This window comes from Choloepus didactylus, chromosome 5 (genome assembly GCF_015220235.1).
Source record: "Choloepus didactylus isolate mChoDid1 chromosome 5, mChoDid1.pri, whole genome shotgun sequence".
NCBI lineage: Eukaryota > Metazoa > Chordata > Mammalia > Pilosa > Megalonychidae > Choloepus > Choloepus didactylus.
This window is the reverse complement of record NC_051311.1, coordinates 115444488-115465375: the sequence shown is the minus strand read 5'-3', so window position 1 is coordinate 115465375 and position 20888 is coordinate 115444488. Positions and strand designations below refer to the sequence as shown.

The 20888-nt window shown below is 39.8% G+C and overlaps 1 protein-coding gene across 2 annotated transcripts in view; it reads left to right on the top strand.

Moving 5' to 3' along the window:
- The window catches only part of ASNS (asparagine synthetase (glutamine-hydrolyzing)), a 223765-nt gene that overhangs the window by 15660 nt on the left and 187217 nt on the right, over positions 1–20888 (top strand). The window lies entirely within an intron of this gene.

Below are 20888 nucleotides of genomic sequence, written 5' to 3'. Positions count from 1 at the left end.
TTTTCTTTTCTTACGTCAATGTACTCCCAATCCTGAGTAAATCCCTAGGTTCTGGGACTTACCATGAATAGGAAAGTCTGCGGAGGGATTGAAGACATTCTTGTTTTTGTGATAGAGAAATAGAGGCCAGAGTTATTTAGCTTGAATATTTTAAAAATACATGTCCATACAACCATTTTTTAATATCTTATTGAACTGGAGCAAGTGGATTATTTTTAGGAAGTTTATAGAATTAACTTAAAACTTGACCAATAGCAATACGAGTTGGGTGGCAGACTGTCTGGATTCAGTTCTCATGTTTGCCACTTGGAATTGAGTGATTTAATAAAAATTATTTCACCACCCTAAACCTCAGTTTTCTAACCACAAAAATGGGAATAATAATGGTACTTACTCATAGGGTTGTTGTGAGGACATCATGAAATAATGCATAAGTTTTAGTACGTTGGTACAAAGCCGGGCATATATTAATCTCTTTGTAAATGTTAGCTATTATTACTGTTATTATCACTTGTAGTGGTCATAAATGTGGTGAGTACCATCACAAAATATCTGACTAGTTTTTAAAATAGGCATGCCAAAAGGAGTGTTTTTACACATACATAGTCACACCCACCCACAGACATGCAAAATGAATATGGAGTAAATTATTTCTGATAAGAATCATGATCTGTGCTCTAAACCAGGGGCTGGCAAACAGCTATGGCCTGTGGACCAAATCCAGCCCACCACCTGTTTTTATATGGCCCATTAGTTAAGAATTGTCTTTACATTTTTAAATAGTTGAAAAAATAAAAAGGACAAGAATGTTTTATGACAGATGAAAATTATGTGAAATTCAAATTTCAGTGTGCATAAATAAAGATTTATTGGAAAATTGCCATGCTCATTTGCTTATGTCTTGCCTCTGGCTGCTTTTATGTTGCAACAGCAGAGTCAAGTAGTTGTGACAGAGACCATGTAGCTCATAAAGCCTAAAATATCTACTATTTTTTCAGAAAATGTTTGTCGATCCCTGATCTAAAATTTAGCTGTACAACTTTATGGTTCTATGCAATAACTCTGGAGAGTGTGTGGTGGTGGGGGGGGGGGTGAGGGAGGGAGAGAATGTGGGATGGGGCATGTGTAAATAGGGGGCTATTACCACAGCTCTGACTTTTTGGTTTCTTTTTTGCCTTTTATTTAAATGACTTCTATCCTCTGTTGATGTACTATATTGTGGTTGATCATCTTGATGTTATCTTTTGTGTTGCTCCTCCATTTTTTGTTGCTGTAGATTTTCTCTCTTTACAGATCGTTTAACACTTTCATGGTCATTCTTTAATTAATTTCTTAATTTTTAAAATTTTATTTTGTCTGTAGGGGTATGTGCCAGTTTATATATATTATGTCCCCCAGAAAAAGCCATGTTCTTTGATGCGATCTTATGGGGGCAGATTGATTAATCTTTTTCATTAGGGTGTGACCTTTTGATTGGATGTTTCTGTGGAGATATGACCCACCCAACTGTGGGTGATAACTTTGATTGAATAATTTCCATGGAGGTGTTACCCTACCCATTCAGGGTGGGTCTGAATTAAATCACTGGAGCCATATAAATGAACTGACAAACAGAAGGAACTGAGAGCAACTGAGAGTGACATTTTGAAGAGGATCTGTAGCTGAGAGCCACGTTTTGATAATGGCCATTGGAAGCTGATACTGACATTTTGGAGAAAGCCATTTTGAAACCAGAACTCTGGAGCAGACACCAGCCACATGCCTTCCCAGTTAACAGAGGTTTTCTGGACACCATTGGCCATCCTTCAGTGAAGGTACTCGATTGCTGATGCCTTACTTGGGACACTTAGTGGCCTTAAGACTGTAACTATGTAACCAAATAAACCCCCTGTTCTAGTTTGCTAATGCTGCTGGAATGCAAAACACCAGAGATGAGAGAGATGAAAAGGCCCCCGTTCCCTACCCTATGTATTATACAAATACATTATACATATGTATTTGTATAATGGGCTTCACCATTGTCTAATTGCCTCCAGTTACAGTTGATGGTGCTTTTCCTTCTATACACTGTGCCCTTCTGGGTACTAAAGACCCCACTGTTTGTTTCAGGGATTTCTTGAAAAGAAGAGTGTCCAATGAGTGCATTTGTATAGTGCCCAGCGTATCTTGTTTGGCATCCTTTTGATAGATTTTTTAACTGTCTTGGCTTTTTATTCTGGCTTGGTGTCTGGCATATATTGTTGTTTCTTGATATCCTATGACTTGTCTCTGTAGCCCCAAGATCAGTCCTGTTCCACCCCACATCCAGATTCTCTCATATAAAGGAAGCTGGGTTAAGGAGTGGAATAAACAAGTGTTTTGGAATCAGGCAGATGTGAATTCAAATCCAGTACTCCCACTTGCTGTTTTGTGATCTTGAATCTGTTACAAGGCCTCTCTGAAATAATTTTATTATGTGTAAAATATGGATATGATAATGCCTATCTCAGTGGTTTTGGGGGAGGATGAAATAAGATAATGCACATGCCTGTCATAAAGTAGATACCCCCCACTGTTAGTTTTCACCTACATTTTGTATATTTGAATTTGCATGAGTTTAAATTTGTACCTTTGCTTTCCTCTTTCACTTTTACTAGTGCGGTTCAAAAGTTGCAACAGAGATACACAGAACAGTGATTTCAAGTATGTTTTATGGCCATATTTGAATAGCAGAGATTATTATTTTCTAGCCAATAATATATTACCATCATGTAGGTGAGTCTCTTAGCTCCTTTTTGCTCCTCCTTAAGCAATTGCTTTTGTATGTAATGTATTTAACCTTGACTCACTTCATGATTTTATTATATCATAATTAGCTTGTTTGATTACCTTTACTAAAGTTGTATTGATTTCAGAACCTGAAAATGCCTCTGTCTGCCAAGTTCTACCTTTGCTGATAGTGACAATTCAGTGAACTCATTCTGTCCTGTGTAAATAAGAGTGGTGCTTCTGCTTCCATATTTCTCTTAGAGGAAATGTCAGTTAAAAATATGTTTTAGTGCAATGAGCATTTTTATAATAGTATCTAGTTTTAGAAACAAGAATTATTGATTCTTTAATTAGTAAAAAGCCCATTTATCTTGTAGCATTCTGCAAACATGAACTTTCAAGAAACAACATATTTGTCACTGAAAGCCTCTGTCTAGGTAGATACACAGCTACGACACAGCTATATTCTTTATAATTGATTAAAGATGGTCTTCCTAGTTTTATCCCTTAGGCTTTTGGTCAAAATCAAAATCCTTTCTCATTGTCTCTATGGAAAAAACTGAATCAGCTAATATCACTTTGTCTTCCAGCACCATTTAAATTTCCTCCAGTGCTCAGATAACCAGATTAGCAAGCTGGTGACACACTGAAGAAGGGAGGGGGCAGGTGACTCCTGGGAGAGGAATGAAAGGTACACACAGAGACACACTCTCAAGGTCTTTGTGCTTCAAAGTTTCTAAATTCTGGATTCTTTTATCTGCACCCCCACTACTACCCCCAAAGGGAGAATAAACCGGTTTTTCTAAGTTCTGGGCAAAGACAGTTGCATTCTGTTTTCAGAGAAATTTAAGAAGCTTTTTGTGTCCAGGGTTCTAAAGGAGAGCAGGTGAAATCCTGGGGATTAGTGTAAAGTCCAGGAAATGTCAGGATCTGTGCCCAGTGAAAAAAACCCCTGTGACTGAGCATTGCTTCAGGGCCCAGTGTGGTGGTGGGATATTGAGGCCCACCCAGCCCAGCAATCATCGGGTCACTTGTGATGGTGGGGACATGCCTCTACCAGGCAGGCTGCCACTCGGCTCTCCCTAATTCTCAGTTATCACGTAAGGAGGATCCTAAGAAGTTTTATGTTTTCTTCAAAAGTGCTTCTCCTGTTCCACTGGTCCCTATTATGTGTCACATCTTAGTACGCCTCCAGCAAACACCCTGCAGACTCATGTTCACCAGGAATCACTGACAGCTCTGGTAGTCAGTCAGTCAACAAAGATTTATTGGGTGCCTGTTCTTGTGCCAGGTCTTAGGCACTGGAGATGCACCTTCATAAAGCTTTAATTTTAGTGGAGGAGAATCACCTGAAAAACAAACAAAATGTTTAGGATGTCAAATAATGATCATTGCAATGGAGAAGATAAAGCAGAGAAAGGGGATAGGGAGGGTTGGGATTGGAAATTGTAGTGTTAAATAGGGTGATGAATGAGAAGGGACTATTTGAGCAAAGACTTAAAGGAGTTTACAGAGCAAAATGAGATTATCTCAGGGATAAGCGTTCTTAGTATAGGGAACAGCAAGTGCAAAAGCCCTAAGGCAGGAACATGTCCTGTTTTGGCAGAACAGCAAGATGAATGAGGTGAAGCTGAGTGAGGGAGGAATCACTTAAGAAGAGATGAGGCACCTGGGGATCCTATTGGGCCTTGCAGGCCTGGGAAAGAACTTTGACTTTGCTCTGAGTGAGATAGGGAAACTTTGGAGGGTTTTGGGATGAGGAGTGACATGATAGGATGCTGAAGTGGAAAAGAACAGAAGCAGGGAGTTCTGTTAGGGGGCTGTTGTAAATGGTAAGGTGAATTGGACCAGGGTGGTTCCAGAGGAAGTGATGAGAAGTCATCAGATTCTATATACATTTTAAGTCAAAGCCATCAGGGTTTGGTGATAGATTAGATGTGGGGTACAAAAGAGCAGGAGGCATCAAAGATGACTGTTTTTTGACCTGAATAACTGGAGGGATGAGATTTTATTACTGGGATGGGAAACTGATGCAGGAGGCCATTTTGGGTGAAGCTTAGAAATTTGTTTTAGGGCCCTATGCTGGTTTGGATATATTATGTACCCCACGAAACACAGGTTCTTTTTTTTTGAATTTAATTTTATTGAGATTGTTCACATACCATACAATTATCCAGAGATCCAAAGTGCACAACTGCCCACGATACCATCATACAGCTGTGCATCCATCACCACAATTAATTTTTTTTCAATTTTTAGAACATTTTCATTACTCCAGAAAAGAAATAAAGACAGAAAAAGAAAATTCAAATCCTCCCATACCCCTAACCTCCCTCCCTCCTTTACTGACTCATAGTATTGGTCTAATACATTAGTTACCGTTGATGAAAGAATGTTGAAATACTACTAACTGTAGAACATAGTTTGCAATAGGTATATTTTTCCCCTATATACCCCTCTGTTAACTTCTAGTTGTAGTGTCATACATTTGTTCTAGTTCATGAAAGAGATTTCTAATATTTATACAGTTAATCATGGGCGTTGTCTACCACAAGCTTCACTGTTTTATACATTCCCATCTTTTAACCTCCAACTTTCCTTCTGGTGACATATGTAACTCTAAGCTTCCCCTTTCTACCACAGACACACACCATTCAGCACTGTTAGTTATTCTCACAATAACGTGCTGCCATCACCTCTGTCCATTTCCAAACACGTAAGTTTAACCTAGTTGAACATTCTGCTCATAATAAGCAACCACTTCCCATTCTTCAGCCTTGTTCTATATCCTGGTAACTTATATTTCATGTCTATGAGTTTACATATTATAATTAGTTCATATCAGTGAGACCATGCAATATTTGTCCTTATGTGTCTGACTTATTTCACTCAAAATAGTGCCCTCAAGGTTTCTTCATCAACCTGTTTGCTTTTTAAGATGGTTCTGTTCATCCACCATACTTTCCATCCTAAGTAAGCAATCGATGGTTCCCTGTATACTCACATATTTATGTATTCACCATCATCACCACTATCTATATAAGGACATCTTCAGTTCTTTTACAAAGAAGGAGGAAGAGTCAAAAAAGGTAGAGAGAGAAAAAAAAAAAAGAAAAAGGAAGAAAAAAAGATGACAGCTAAAAAGCAGCAAAAGGAAAGATAGAATTAAACTAAAGTAGAATAAAAGAGTCAGACAACATCACCAATGCCAAGAATCCCATACCCCTCCCTTATGTCCCCCTCTTATATGCATTTTAGCTTTGGTATGTTGCCTTTGTTGCATTACAGGAAGCATAATAAAATGTTTCTGGTAACTATAGTCTCTAGTTTGCATTGATTATATTTTTTTCCACACTACCACCCTATTTTTAACACCTCACAAAGTTGACATTCATTTGTTCTCCCTCATGTTAAAACAGATTTGTACATTTTATCACAATTGTTGAGCAGTCTAGGTTTCACTGAGTTATACAGTCCCAGTCTTTTATCTTTCCTCTTTCCTTCTGGTGTCCCACATGCTCCTAACCTTCCTCTTTCAACCATTCTCACAGTCACCTTTGTTCAGTGTACTTACATTGCTGTGCTACTATCTCCCAAAATTGTGTTCCAAACCTCTTACTCCTATCTTTTCCTATCTGTCTGTAGTGCTCCCTTTAGTATTTCCTGTAGAGCAGGTATGTTGTTGACAATGTCTTGATTGTCTCTTTGTCAGAGAACATTTTAAACTCTCCCTCATATTTGAAGGACAGTTTTGCTGGAAATAGGATTCTTGGTTGATGGTTTTTCTCTTGCAGTATCTTAAATGTATCACCCTACTTCCATCTTGCCTCCATAGTTTTTACTGAGAAATCTGCATATAGTCTTATCAAGTTTCCTTCATATGTGATGGATCGCTTTTCTCTTGCTGCTTCAGGATTCTCTCATTGTCTTTGATGTTTGATAATCTGATTATTAAGTGTCTTGGCTTAGGTCTATTCAAATCTATTTGGTTTGGGGTACGCTGCGCTTCTTGGATCTGTAATTTTATGTCTTTCATAAGAGATGGGAAATTTTCATTGATTATTTCCTCTATTATTGCTTCTGCCCCTTTTCCCTTCTCTCTTCCTTCTGGGACACCCATGACACGCACATTCATGTGCTTCATGTTGTCATTCAATTCCCTGAGGAATTGCTCATATTTTTCCATTCTTTTCACCCAAGAGTGGGTGAAACCTTTTGATTAGATTATTTTCCATGGAGGTATGGCTCCACCCACTCAAGATGGGTCTTAATTAGTTCACTGGAGTCCTTTAAGAGGCTCAGGAAGAGAGAGAAAAGTGGAGCCATTGCCCACAGAGATGCTTGGAGATGCTTGGAGATGCGGAGAAGGACATTTGGAGATTCTAAGCTAAGAGATGAAGCTTAGAGTTTGTCCTGGAGAAGCTAGGAGAGGACCCCCAGATGCTTAGAGAGAAATGCCCTGGGAGAAGGAAGCAAAGATGTACAGGAGCTGAGAGAGTGGAGTGAAGATAGAAGCCCAGATACATTTTGGAGAAACCCATTTTGAAAAACAACCCAGGAGCAAAGACCCAGCAGACACCAGCCACATGCCTTCCCAGCTTACAGAGGTGTTCCGGACACCATGAGCCATTCTTCAGTAAGGTATCATCTGGTTGATGCCTTAGTCTGACACTTCTATGACCTTAGAACTATAACTTTGTAACCTATTAAGTCCCCTTTATAAAACCAATCCATTTCTGGTATTTTGCATAACAGCAGCATTAGCAAACCACAGCAGGCATGTAAGGTTGAAGTGGCTGTTAGACATGCAGTTAATGATTTCAAGTAGGTAGTTGAAGTTTTTAAGCCTGGAGTTCAGGTATAAGCTTGTGCTAGAAACATAAATTGGGAATCATGGGCAAATAGATGGTATTTAAAGCCATGTGAATGGACAAAGTTCTGTCATGGAACTAATATTGCACTGGGGCTTTGGGGCAGAGTAGGGTACATTGTTACACATCAGACAGAGAATAGCAGGGGAAGGGAACCTGCCTGATAGCAAAACTGCTTTAGAAAAATCAAATACTTTAATAAACTTCAAGTAATTCCTATGAGAAACTCAATTATAAGCATACAACTTGTTGGAATCTCAGTTTTCATCAGGGCTGCTCCAAATGCCTGAGGGCCTAAACAAAAATAATGCTGAATATGATTAAAGGAGAGGAGAGAAACTTTGCAATTGCTAGTCAGCAGCTTATTCAGAATTCGAGCTCAGGAGTGGTGGGGAATCTAAGAGGTTCTGAGAGCCTTAGGTAAACCAGAGTGATGGTGTGCACTACTGCCCAGAATAGCCATTGTCCAGGACCCGGCACTCAGGAGAGCAGTGCACCGAGTGCCCGCTGCAATAACCAAACTCTTGGGTCTGAGAGGAGAGGAAGTTGTGGTCCATGGTGCCTAAAGTCTAAGCCAGCCTCTTCCCTCTACGGAGAAAACAGTACACTTTGACAAGGTCTTTCCAACCACTTCTTATTGAGGTCAAGAATAAAACATCATAAGATTGAGGAAAAATTTCCATAATTGGAAAATAGCTTAGACTTGAATGTTTCATCCAACTTTTAGTTGGACTTAAAGGATCATTTGTAACTTGTACCTTAGAAACAATCAGGCCAAATGAGCAAAGTAATTGCCTCAGTGAGAGAACAGTTAAAATTGCGTTAAGTCTCTCTGAGTCTATGTTATGAAGCTACATGATATTTTGAAAGCAAATGAACTTCTTTTTAAGCAAGTGATTCTTTAAAAAAATATAATGGCAATAAGATAAGATTCAGTGGCAGCTTTTGCAGATGTGGCTAAAACATCCCCAGTAACAGGTGACAACAGAGTCATTTATGGAAGGAAAAAGGAAGATTTTGGGTGAAAAAAACAGAAATGTATATAGCTTGTAATTGGTTGACAGATGGGTACCATCGAGTATGCCAGTCAGGCATGTAAAACAGCTCATGGAAATGGCAGCATCTTTATGATCCAAAATGCAAACTGGTAAACTTTCCCACCAGAAAACAGCTTGTTGATAGGCATTAACCAAAGAGAGAGCCAGGCATTGAGCTTCAGTGCTAAGGACTTCTTTTGTACATTACCACCAGTAAGCTGATTTAGCAGTTTCTCTAGAAATAACTACTAAATTAATTGCTTCCTGGAAATGAAAGCGTTCTGTGGGCTTGGGCATCGAGTGTTTGATCCCAAATACAGTGTTGTACCAATAGCACTGCAATTTCAAATAGAAGCTAAGGAATTTATGGATCCAAAATCAGTGATCTATTTAACAGGCAACATACATTGAGTATCTTATCAAGCACCAAGATGACCATCTGGAAATCTGTTAGACTATGAATTTTCAGTATTATTCTAGTATCATCTCTCCCCCTCCCCCCACACTTCATATGCTCGCTCATCTCCATCTAGACTGTCTCTTTACCATTCAAACATGCCAAGTCCACTTCCACCCTGTGGAAGGATTGGCTACATGATTTTCAGGGTCCATTGCAAAGTGAAAAGGTGGGGCCTCTGGCTCAAAACATATTAAGAATTTCAAGACAGTACCTGCAGTGTAATAAAGCTCTTAGCTTAGAGCCTTGTGTGATTGCACAGATCATAGGCCTGTGAAGTTGCTCTGTCTCATGGCCTTTGAACTTGGCATGCCCTCTGCCTGGATGCTACCTCAGACAGCTACAGGATGCCCTCACTTTATTCAGGTCTCTGCTCAGATGTTACCTCATCAGAAGGCCTTCCCCTAATCCCCTACATAAAGTAAAGAGGTTTATAACCTCTCCCCTCTGTTATTTATCCTGAATTATCTTTCTTCAAGGCACCTAATCACCACCTGACATTTTGTTTACTGTCTATTTCCCTTCTTTTGAATTCAAGGCCCAAGAGAGCAGGAACTTTTCTTGTTTATTGCTGTTTCCTCAATTGTCTAGAACAGTGCCTGGCACATACTTTGCTTTCACAAATATTTGCTGTATGAATGAGAGAATGAATCCCATTGTTTTATTCAGTAAAAGTCAAGCTTGTCTTGTATATTATTTTATCTTGCTTTTCTGGAAATACTGTTATACTTGTTATACCTAAAATAAATATTGCCTTATACCATCTCTTTTTCTGCCTCTTTTCTTTAAAGTTCTTAGGGTGCTGCATCATTTACATTCTACTGTGCTGCATAAGGTAGTCTCCAGTCTTATAGAGCTGTGTAGAACCAATTCTTTTATGAAAAAGTTCATCATATGAAAGAGCTATGTAGTTTTATAATCTCCTTCAATTTGTGCTTATAATTTGAAGAAAAAAAAAAGAATGTCCATTTTCTACTTGGAAAAACAAACCTTTCTTTACTTGTTCGTGATAGAACGAGGAAACAGTAGCTTCAGAAGCTTACTCCCACCCCCTACCACTATCACTCAAATTCTTCTCTCCCCTCCCCATCCTCTCCTGAGGGAGAAAAGAGAAGGGCAGGGAAGAAGGTTAAGCCACGGTTGGTTGAGGAAAGACAACAGGAGGACTCTCTTAGCTGTCATCTTTATCAGTGAAATCTGAGATGCATCCTTCTCTATTTCTACAGAAGTTATTTAATTTTCAAATAAAGGCTTCATTGACGTGCCAAAAAAGGTAATTTTTTAGACAAACACAGTGACCATGTCTGTGACTTTTCTTTCATCAGATATCAATTACAGGCTTATTCAACTTATCTGGCATGATCTTCTTTTAATAAAACCTTTGTTAATAGGTTTCTAACCTTCCATCGTTTAGTGTTTACATATTGATTTCTTTATAGAGTTCTTGAACCTTGATTTGAAAACAGACATTAGCTTTTTAGCATGCTGCTGTCTTCTTTTCTCTCTCTCTCTTATAGAGATCAGTCATTTCTTGGTTTTTGCTCATTGGGTAGTCCTCTTGATTGGAGATTTATAATGCTTTAGTATTTTATGCCATGCTTTAGTATTTTACCTAGACTTTTTTTCTTCCTTTTATAAACTTTTTTGATGGAATCTGCATCTTCCAAAAAGGGTAACACAGCATTCTTAACAAAAGAGAAAACTGCTCACATTCTTTATTTTTCCCTCGATCAAAAGGAGTTTTATTTTCTGGTCGTGTGCAGCCGGGCTGAAGCCTAAGAAAAAGGTGACAGCCCCAAGCCAAGGGAACAGTAGGGCTTATAAAGGATGGTTGGCGGGAAGTTCTTTGTCCAGGGATGGGGAGGCTGGCAGGTTTAGGTTTGCAGTCTTTCAGTGGCTATCAGATGCTATTTTTAATGTTCAGACTTCTCTTGTCCTTCTAACTTGTTTTTCCTTTTCCAACTTCTCAAATTTCTTCACATTTTAAAGAAGTCCAAAAAGTAAACTTTTGGGGGGAAATTTTATAATGTACACTGTAAACATACCTACTTTTGACCCTCCTTTTTTTCTTTTAGGCATTGCCTTACCATTGCATTTCCCTATTACTTGTGTGATCAGTGGTGACTATTCACTAAGCATTCATTATGTGTGAGGCACTAAGATCAGCATAGTACTCACTTGAGCCTCATGGAAGCCCTGAGATGGGTACTCATACTTATGTTTCAGATGAAAAAACTAAGACTTGAAGAGCATCCCATCAAAGGTAAGAGAGTAGTACTTGACAGAGATGACATGCAAACCAATATCTGTCTGACTTGAGAGTCTATACTCTTAACCAGTATACTCTAATGCTTGTGGGTGATTCATACCTTGGATAATTATCCCTTTCCAAGACTTCAGTTTTTAATCCTATCTTCACTGCAGTTATTTATACTTTTTCTAAGGCAGCCAAGCCTAGAGGTTTAGGACACAGGCTCTGCAGCTGGATCAACTAGATCCAGATCCCGGTCACCACATCCTAGATTGTGTAATCTTGAACAAATGATTTAGTCTTTTGTGCCTCAGATTCCTAATCTGAAAATTGGGAATAATAGTGCCTACCTCATAGAGTTGTAAAAACTGAATGAATCAATACACATAAACTGCTTAGAACAGCTCCTGATATATAGGAGGTACCCAGTAAAAAGCTAATATTATCATTTATTTATTAGTGCAACACACATCATTGCTGATTTTGCTCTAAGTGCCAGGCACCATACTAAACTCTGGATAGAAGGGATGTAGTGGGTCATAAAAGATAATGTTCATAAGGAGAGATAACCCATACTTAGAAAGGCAGTCCATATATTGGGTAGTCAATCTGAGTTCACTACATTTAGAGAGAAAAATCTTGTAATGGGTGTTAGAGTGAGAATCTGTGGCTAAGCGTGTAGATCTCTCCAAACTAGTGCTTTCCCTCCAAAGTAGATCCTTTTTAAAGATGGCTACAACAGTCCCACCCATTCTACTTGCCCTTTTGTAATGTGACTTTACACCCCTCCCTTTAGGAGGTGGAGTCTATTTTCTGTGCCTTGAATCTGAGCCGACCCTGTGCCTCTTGCTTTGACCACTAGAAGGTGGTGAAAATGATGCCACGTGTCCTGCAGGCCTAGGCCTTCAGAGGTCTTACAGATTCCTTGTTGGTCTCTTGGAGCCAGCCTCCATGTAAAAAGACAGGCTCAATTACTGAATGATGAGAGACCAAGTGAAGAGAGAGAGAAACCTAGCCAGTCCCCAGTCATTTCAGTCACGCAGCTGGGGTGCCCGGGATGTGAGAGAACCATCTTGGATCCTGTAGCCTTCATCCAGCTGCCCTCAGGCAAGTTGTCCCTTCTAATTCCTGCCCAAAATGCCAAATCATGAGCACATAACTTGTTGAGTTGTTTTAAACTACTAAATTTTGGGGTGGTTTGTTTCACAGTAGTAGATAAAGTGGAACATAAGAGGCCTTGCTCCTCCCATTTTTGTGCTCTTGGAAGCCAGCCACCAGGCAAAAAGCTCAGATTATATTATGGAATGATAAGGGACCATATGAAGAGAGTGAGGTACCAGTCTTCCATCCATCTTTACTAGATCCCTAGACATGTACATGAACCACCTTTGATCTTCTGGTCCAGCCTAGCCACTGGCTGAAAGCAGCCAAGTTAGGGAGCCCAGCAAGAGCAGCAGAACCACCCAGACAACCCACAGACTTAATGGTTGTTTTTTTTACACCACTGTGTTTTGGGAGAATTTGTTACATAAGCAATAGATAATTGAAACACCCATTATGCACCATTGCTTCCCCAAGGGTTTTCAGGTCCTTGGTTTATGGTGTGCTTGGGGAATAATAGTTTTTACCATTAATCAAGTTCTCTCTGTGTGCTTGGCACTTCACATACATTGTTTTGTTTCATCCTCATGACAACCTGTAAGGTAATTTGGCAGAGGAGAACGCTAAGCATCAGACATGGTAAGCTACTTGCCCCACCCCTCTCAGGTAGTAAGAGTCACGGCAGAATGGTAAAGTGTAACCTTGATGTCTCACTTCAGGTTTTCTTCAACTTTATTCTGTCTATGGCAGTAATCTTCTAACTTATCTCACTACTTCCAGTCTTGTATCCCTCCAGTAGTAGATCTAATCAATCCTCCCTACTGTAGCCAGTGTTGTGAAATGTTTATGGGATCCTTGGGCTCACCTACATAATACCCCTTCATAATGCTCTACTGTCTATAGTATAAAGCTCATGGCATACAAGGCCTCCCATCTTGCTTCTCCAGCCACATGTCTCAACACCTCCTTTACTTAACTTTTAACCACATGGAGTCACTTCCAGTTCCCTAAACCCCTCTTTGTGGCATCCCTCCGTGTCTCTGCACAGATCCCTCTGCCCTCCTTGCCTCCGCCACCTCATAGCACATCCATTCATCTTCCCTTTCTTACTAAAGATTTGTCTTGACTGCAAAGTTGCATTTCCTGTTCTTCCCCAGGAGAACTGTTCTCCCCTAGTTAACCTCTCCGCACTTGTGCCCCACTGAAACTGTACAGCATTGGTAACACCTTGTTGTTTCTAGGTCAGTTTTCATCAACCAGACTGTGGGCTCCTTAATTGTTTATTTATCCCATGTCCCCAACATGTATCCTGGGCTGTTCCTTAATGAGAGAAGTGCTGCAGGAAAGGAGAGAAGGGAGACTCAGAGAAAGGGTCTTGAATGCCAAGGTAGTATAATCCAAGTCTCTGCCTCCTGGATGTCTCTAAGTCCCCCAGATTCCCCAAACTACCCTTTCCTTTACAAACTTTTAAAAAGTCTCCAGCCAACCCGACTCCCAGGGTTGTAAATCTCCCTGGCAATACAGAATATGACTCCCGGGGATGAATGTGGACCCAGCATCGTGGGACTGAGAGTATCTTCTTGACCAAAAGGGGGATGCAAAATGAGACGAAATAGTTTCAGTGGCTGAGAGATTTCAAATGGAGTCGAGAGGTCACTCTGGTGGACATTCTTATGCACTATATAGATAACACGTCTTAGGTTTTAATGTATTGGAATAGCTAGAAGTAAATACCTGAAACTACCAAACTCCAACCCAGCAGTCTGCCTCCTGAAGACAATTATACAATAATGTAGATTACAAGGGGTGACAGTGTGATTGTGAAGACCTTGTGGATCACACCCCCTTTATCTAGTGTATGGATGAGTAGAAACATGGGGATAAAAACTAAAGGACAAATGGGGTGGGTTGGGGGGATGATTTGGGTGTTCTTTTTTCACTTTTATTTTTTTCTTCTTGTTCCGGTTCTTTCTGATGTAAGGAAAATGTTCAGAGATAGACTGTGGTGATGAACGCATAACTATGCTATCATACTGTGGACAGTGGATTGTATACCATGGATGATTGTATGGTGTATGAATGTATTTCAATAAAACTGAATTTAATTAAAAAAAATAGCCAGTTTCAAAACAGTATGCAAAATAATGATCCCATCTAAATAAATACACACAGAGTGATTAAAAAAAGGGGGAAAAAAAAAGTCTCCAGCCACCATTCCATATTCTTTGGAAAGCCCAACATTACACTTCCCTTCCTTGACCCCTCACCACCTTGGAGCTTCAAGGAAGGGGGAGTTGAGTTAGGGCTTTCAGCTCTCTGTGTCGGCTCTTGCTCGCCTTTCCCACTTGTGCTGACATTGTCATTCTGCCTGTGGCTATATCCCCTATTCTTTTGTAATCTTAAAGTAGCTAAACACAAACCTGTTATGGCTAAAAGACTATTTTCTAAAGTTTTGAATAGATAATGTATTCATGTGGTTCAAAAATCAGTGTAACAGGGTATATAGTGAAAATTCTCACTCCGAGCCTACCTTCCACTGCCCTATTTCCCCCTTTCCCCACCCAAAGTAGTTATTTTATTAACTTCTTTGGAATCCCTCTAGGATTTATTTATGCAAATATAATTAAATGAAAATGTAGAAAAAAAGATTTTCTGGTGTTGAAGATTTCTGGCAAAAGCCATGAAAATATGCTACCTGGGCCCACTTTCAAATCTGTGCTGTCTGCTTTCTGTGGGACCTTCCCCACTGCACAGAAAAGTCCTTTCTTTTCCACCTTCCCACAAGGATGATTTCTACAATGACAATATTTTTTTTTGGAAAAAATATTGGAACATGAGGTCTGAGACCTACAAGTAGTTTTTTTTGTTTGTTTGTTTTTGTTTTTGTTTTGTTTTTTAATTATGGGACCAGGTCATGGGCCTGCCCTAGAAAATATGGGATCAAGGTCTCTGCAGCTATTCTAAACTTTCCTAACCCTGACGGCCAAGCCCTTTCTCTACGGTAGCAAACTTTTGCTATTGTTTACACTGACAGACAGGACTATAGCCCAGGAAGGAATGGACAAGGACTTCAAAATTGAATATTAGACATTATTGTCCTCACACAGGGGCTGTATCACTGGCCATTCTTCTCCCCAGGGCTTCTGCCACCTGCCTGAGCTCCCTCCCTCTGTAGAGACCCTCTTCTCTATCTTTTTATTTCTTTTCCAAGTCCTGCACTCTTATTGCTGCCTCCCTGCTCGCAGGCTGCCCCTGAAAACCCCCAATTTTTGTTTAATAATTGGAGCAACTCAGCTTTAGGGAGACACATTTGAGGCACTTTTTTGGGAACTCCCAGAAATAATGGAGAACTGTTGAGCAGCACTAAATTTTAGCAATAAAGCCATGCTATAATAATGTTCATATAGATAAGAAGTCATTAGGGTGTCCCCTCATTAAATTAATGAGATCAGATTCCCATTGGCTTTATCATCTCACAATCACCTAACCTTTTGGGTTGTGTATTTTATCACATTTATTCCCTGTATGGGAATATGTTTTTATGGCAGAGCTAGTTAGTGCACCCCAAATATACCAAGTATTCCCCTACATTACCCAGCCTCATTTGCAGTCAGGTTGGGGCCATGTGACTTGTTCTGACCAGTGAACTATGAGCAGAAGTAACGTGCATCTCTTCTGGACTGAGATAATTAAGAGCCAGTATGGCTCCCCAGGGCTTGGAGCGCAGGCGCCGGCCACACTGTAGCTCCCGCGACCCCACGCTACCCTGCCCGTGGCACCGTTTTGGCCCCCAGGCCTCCACCAACCGCACAGGCAAAGGCCCCTAGGCTGTGGAAATGGCGGCGGGGAGTATCCAAGCCCGGAAGACCCCGAGTTGTGATGAACACCATCAAATATTACAATAAACAGAAGAAGAGTCAACCAGAAAAGATATTGGCAAATCTCTGTGACCCATGCTATGGAAAGCAATCAAGGGTCTGTGTCTGAGCCAGAGGATCAGCACCCAGAAGTGACAATACACCTGCTTGTATCGGAGCAGGGATCTATGGTCAGAGCCCAGTGCAACCAGGATCTGATCATGACAGGTTTTATTTATTTAGCCAGCATTGGGACAAAGGGATTGTGCAATATCCTGAAGAAAACAGAACAGACAGGAATCCTCATCTCCTCCACATCGACGCAGGGTTTCTCAACCACAGAATGACTGATACTTTGGGTTGGAAAATTCTTTCTTGGTGGTGGTGGGGTTGTCCTATGCAGTAGGACAGTAGTAACAATTCAGTAACAATTCAGCTGTGACAATCAAAAACTCCAAACTAGGGGACTTTGGGGAAGATGGCAGATTTGCAGAGGCAGAGCAAAATTCTCCCCATGCACCTATCTGAGATGCTGGCTGGGGAGATATCCCTTCACAGCCTTGTAGGCAAGAGCTTCCATGTCAGAGACTCAGCAGGAGCCAGCGAATGAGCAAGGAAGGGAGCAGCCTTCCATACCCCATGCACCCATCTCAGCAGTTGGTTGGGCAGATAACCTTTAATAGCCCCATGGCTGAGAGCTCCTATGTCAAGGACTGGCAGCTAGAGCCAGCCACTGAGCATGTAGAGAGCAACTTTTCAAGCCCCATGTACCCATCTCAGGAGTTGACAGGAGAGAGAACCCTTCACAGTTCGGCCACTGAGAGCTCCCATGAAGGAAATCAGGTTTCAGTGGGATTCTGGTGACTGCACTCATTCTCCCTCAACAGAAACTCATGGTGTGCACAGCCAAGAGGAAAGGGTGCCACACAGAAGCTCCAGGTGCCCCTCCCCAGCACAAGGGAATCACAGGCACATGGTGGACAGTGACTGGGGTGCATTTGAGCTGGAAGGTGAGACATGCAGCTCCACAGCCCCAGAGTGGTCCATTTGCAGCTCTGGGAATTTCCAGGACCACTGTGCCCTGGAGTGGACTCCCTGCTGAAATGTGTAGGGCCCAGCCCCCTTGCACAGGGCTGGCTGTCCCAAGTGCACACAGGAAACTGGTGCACTGATTGTATCCACCTAGTTTGGACCCCACCCAGAACTCAGAAAAAGTTGGGGGACAGCAGGCTAGTGGGTAAGAGGTGGCTCAAGAGCTCCATCTGCTGGTAAGACAGAGAAAGTGCATCCGACTAAGCTGTAGCTATTCCAAATTATATATAAATGCTCAAATAATCCTGCATTTCCCAAAATAATCTTACTAATATAAGAAAATGCCCCAAAGCCAATATGAAATCAAAAAGCACCTGAAGAACCAGAAGATATAGACAAGCCAAACAAGCAAATTCAAAATCCGTAACACTCATAAAATTTTGAGCAATTAATTTAAAAAGTACACACAAAGCTCCAAAACAACAACACTGAAATAACTAAAGACATAATGGACATCAAGAAGACCCTGGAAGAGCATACAGAAGAATTTCAAAGAGTAAATTTTTAAAAAATAGCAGATCTTATGGAAACAAAAGATACTGTGTGATCAAATTAAAAATATACTAGAGACACATAACAGCATATTTCAAGAGGCAGAAGACAAGATTATTGAACTAGAAGAGAGAGCAATGGAATGAGAACACAAAAAAGAGTAAATGGTGAAAAAATAAAAAATTTTGAAATAAATCTCAGGGAAATAATGGACAAGATGAAGTGCACAAATATAAGAATCATTGGTATCCCAGAAGGAGAAGAGGAAAGGGCTAGGAAGAGTGTTTCAAGACATAGTTGGGGAAAACTTCCCAACCCTTCTTTATGACATCAGTGTGTGAAACAAAAATGCCCAACAAACTCCAAATAGAGCAAATCCAAGTAAATCCACTCTGAGACATATACTGATCACATCAATCAGTGGGTCAAAGAAGAAACTGCAATAGAAATCTCTAGAAATCTCTAGAGATGAATGAAAACAAGAAATTAAATTTTCTTGGGTATGGTAAGAACATGTTGGAAGCATTTTAGTTATTTTAGGTTATTTGTTTTTCTTATCCCTTTGTTTTGTTATGGTTTGTTAATTTTCTTGTGGTATGGAAGGGACATGTTGGAAGCCATGTGGTCATTTTAGGTTATTTGTTTTTCTTATTCCTTTGTTTTGTTTAAAAATTTAAAAAAACTTTTGATAAATAACATTAATAAAAAAATAAGATGTGATTAACAAAGGATTATGAATGCTGAATCTTTATATGAATATATTTTTAGATGCTAGGGTATAAGAATAGCTAGAAGGAAATAATGGACATGGTGAACCTATATCCCATAATTTTCTTTAAATTTCCTCTATAGGTACTTGTTAAATTATACTTTGAGTGTTATCATCTTTATGTTTCTATCTTATATTTCACAATAAGGAAAGAACTGAAACTGTTTAAATGTAACCCATAACATTATTTGAAATTGCCTATATGACTACTTCTTGGGTTGCACTTTGAAAGTTATCTTTCTGTATATAGGTTATATTTTACAATAAGTATATAACAAAGTATGCAATTGTAACTCATAACATTCTTTGAAATTTACTCTCTACTTTTTAAATCATGCTTTGAAAGTTATCACGGTTATGCATGTATGTTAAAATGCACAATAAAAAAATATTAAAAAAAAAAAAAGAGCCAATATGCCTTCTCTATCTCTCCCTTCCCCTGCAGCAGTGACCTCAGAGCCCAAGTGCTCCAGATGGCATAACTACAAGCTGCAGAAGGGCCATCTGACCCACATGGAACTGTGATATAAGCAAGAAATAAATATTTATTGTGATAAACCACTGAGACTTTTGAGATAATAGCATTGTTATTTAATTGCATATCTATGCATTTTGTTTTTGGAAATCAAGCAAACCTAAAATCTCAACAACAAAAAAAGTTGTATGTGTGTCTGTATGTATGTATTGTTTAGGACATGCAAATATCTCCACACTCTATAGATAAGTTACAATTTGAAAATCTTTATAATTGTTTATATTATTGGAGGTCCCATGGATCTATCAGTGAATTCCAATAAAAGTATTCTAGTATATTATCACTCCTATTCTCAAAGGGTAAGAACATTAAATATTAAATAAGTCTTTACTTTGTTATCTTTTCAGATATTACTAGTTCTATACATTAAGATACAGATACAACTTCCTATTTGGCCCACTTCCAAATTCCTTTAGTCCTTCCCAGAAACAAGTATTTATAATTCTGGCTTTTGATTGGGTTTTTTGTTTGTTTGTTTGTTTGTTTTTTAAGTCTTTCAAAATAAGTTCAATATTCCTTCTCTGTGTGTAAGGGAAGTGGAATTAATTTAGAAGCTTCCTACTTACAGCTAACCAAAGGTCCCTAATGACCAACCCAATTTTCTGTCATCGAACTTGGACAAATACCAGGCCCTGCTCCTTTTCCTTTTCTTCTCTCAAGTTATGTGTTCTCTCACACAGTACATATTTCTATTGACATTTCAGCCATATTTCCATGGCTGTCACACAGATGTCCATGTTTGCAGTGCAAACATATACACATAATGGTTAACAGCAAATGCCTCAGAGTCAGACCTACTTGTGTTGGAACCCTATTTCCTGTCTATGATGATTAAGTTCATGTGTCAGCTTGGCTGGGTTATGGTCTCCAGTTGTTTGGTCAAGCAAGTACTAGCCTGATTGTTACTGTTTTGTGGATTTAAATGATTAGTCAGTTGTTTGCATAAATGGTTGATTACATTTACAATCAACAAAAGAGATTGTCTTCAGCAATGAGAGGACTCTAATCAGTTGGAGGCCCTAAAAGAAGAACTGAGAATTTCAGCAGTCAGAAAGAAGAATTTCTATCTTTACTTCAGCCAGCCAGCTTCTCCTGGGGAATTCACATGACCTTCATTGGAATTCCCAGGTTGTGTCCTGCCCTATGGAGTTCAGACTTGCCAATCCCCACAGTTGTGAGCCAATTCCTATAATAAATCTCTTAATATCCGCCCTGCCCCCACCATTGGTTCTTTTTTCTGGAGAACCCTGACTAATACACTGCCGTTTGAACCTAAGGTTCTTTATCTGTAAAGAGGGGTCTATAATCATTACCTTACGGAGTTGTGATAATTAAATAACATGTGTGTAACACAAAACTAGAGTGGGATTTCTTTAATTTTGTCCATGGCCTCAAAGACCAAATATAACTAAATATAAAGTACCTCCACATTCTGAAGTGAGTTACTAGCCACCTATGCAAGACTTTCTTAAAGAGTATGAAATTATTGGGGCTGGCTTAAGCAATCCCTTATCTACCAGTAAAGGAGTGAAGGCTGATGAGGCCAGAAGAGAGGAAGTTTTTCAGAGAGTTCTTTTTCCTGTTTCCCCTGCTAGAGAGGAGGGGAGTGCGTCTCCCTTGCTTCAAGTCTGTGAGATGAATTTTAAAGAACCCTTCAAAGAGCTTGAGAGATGTAGGA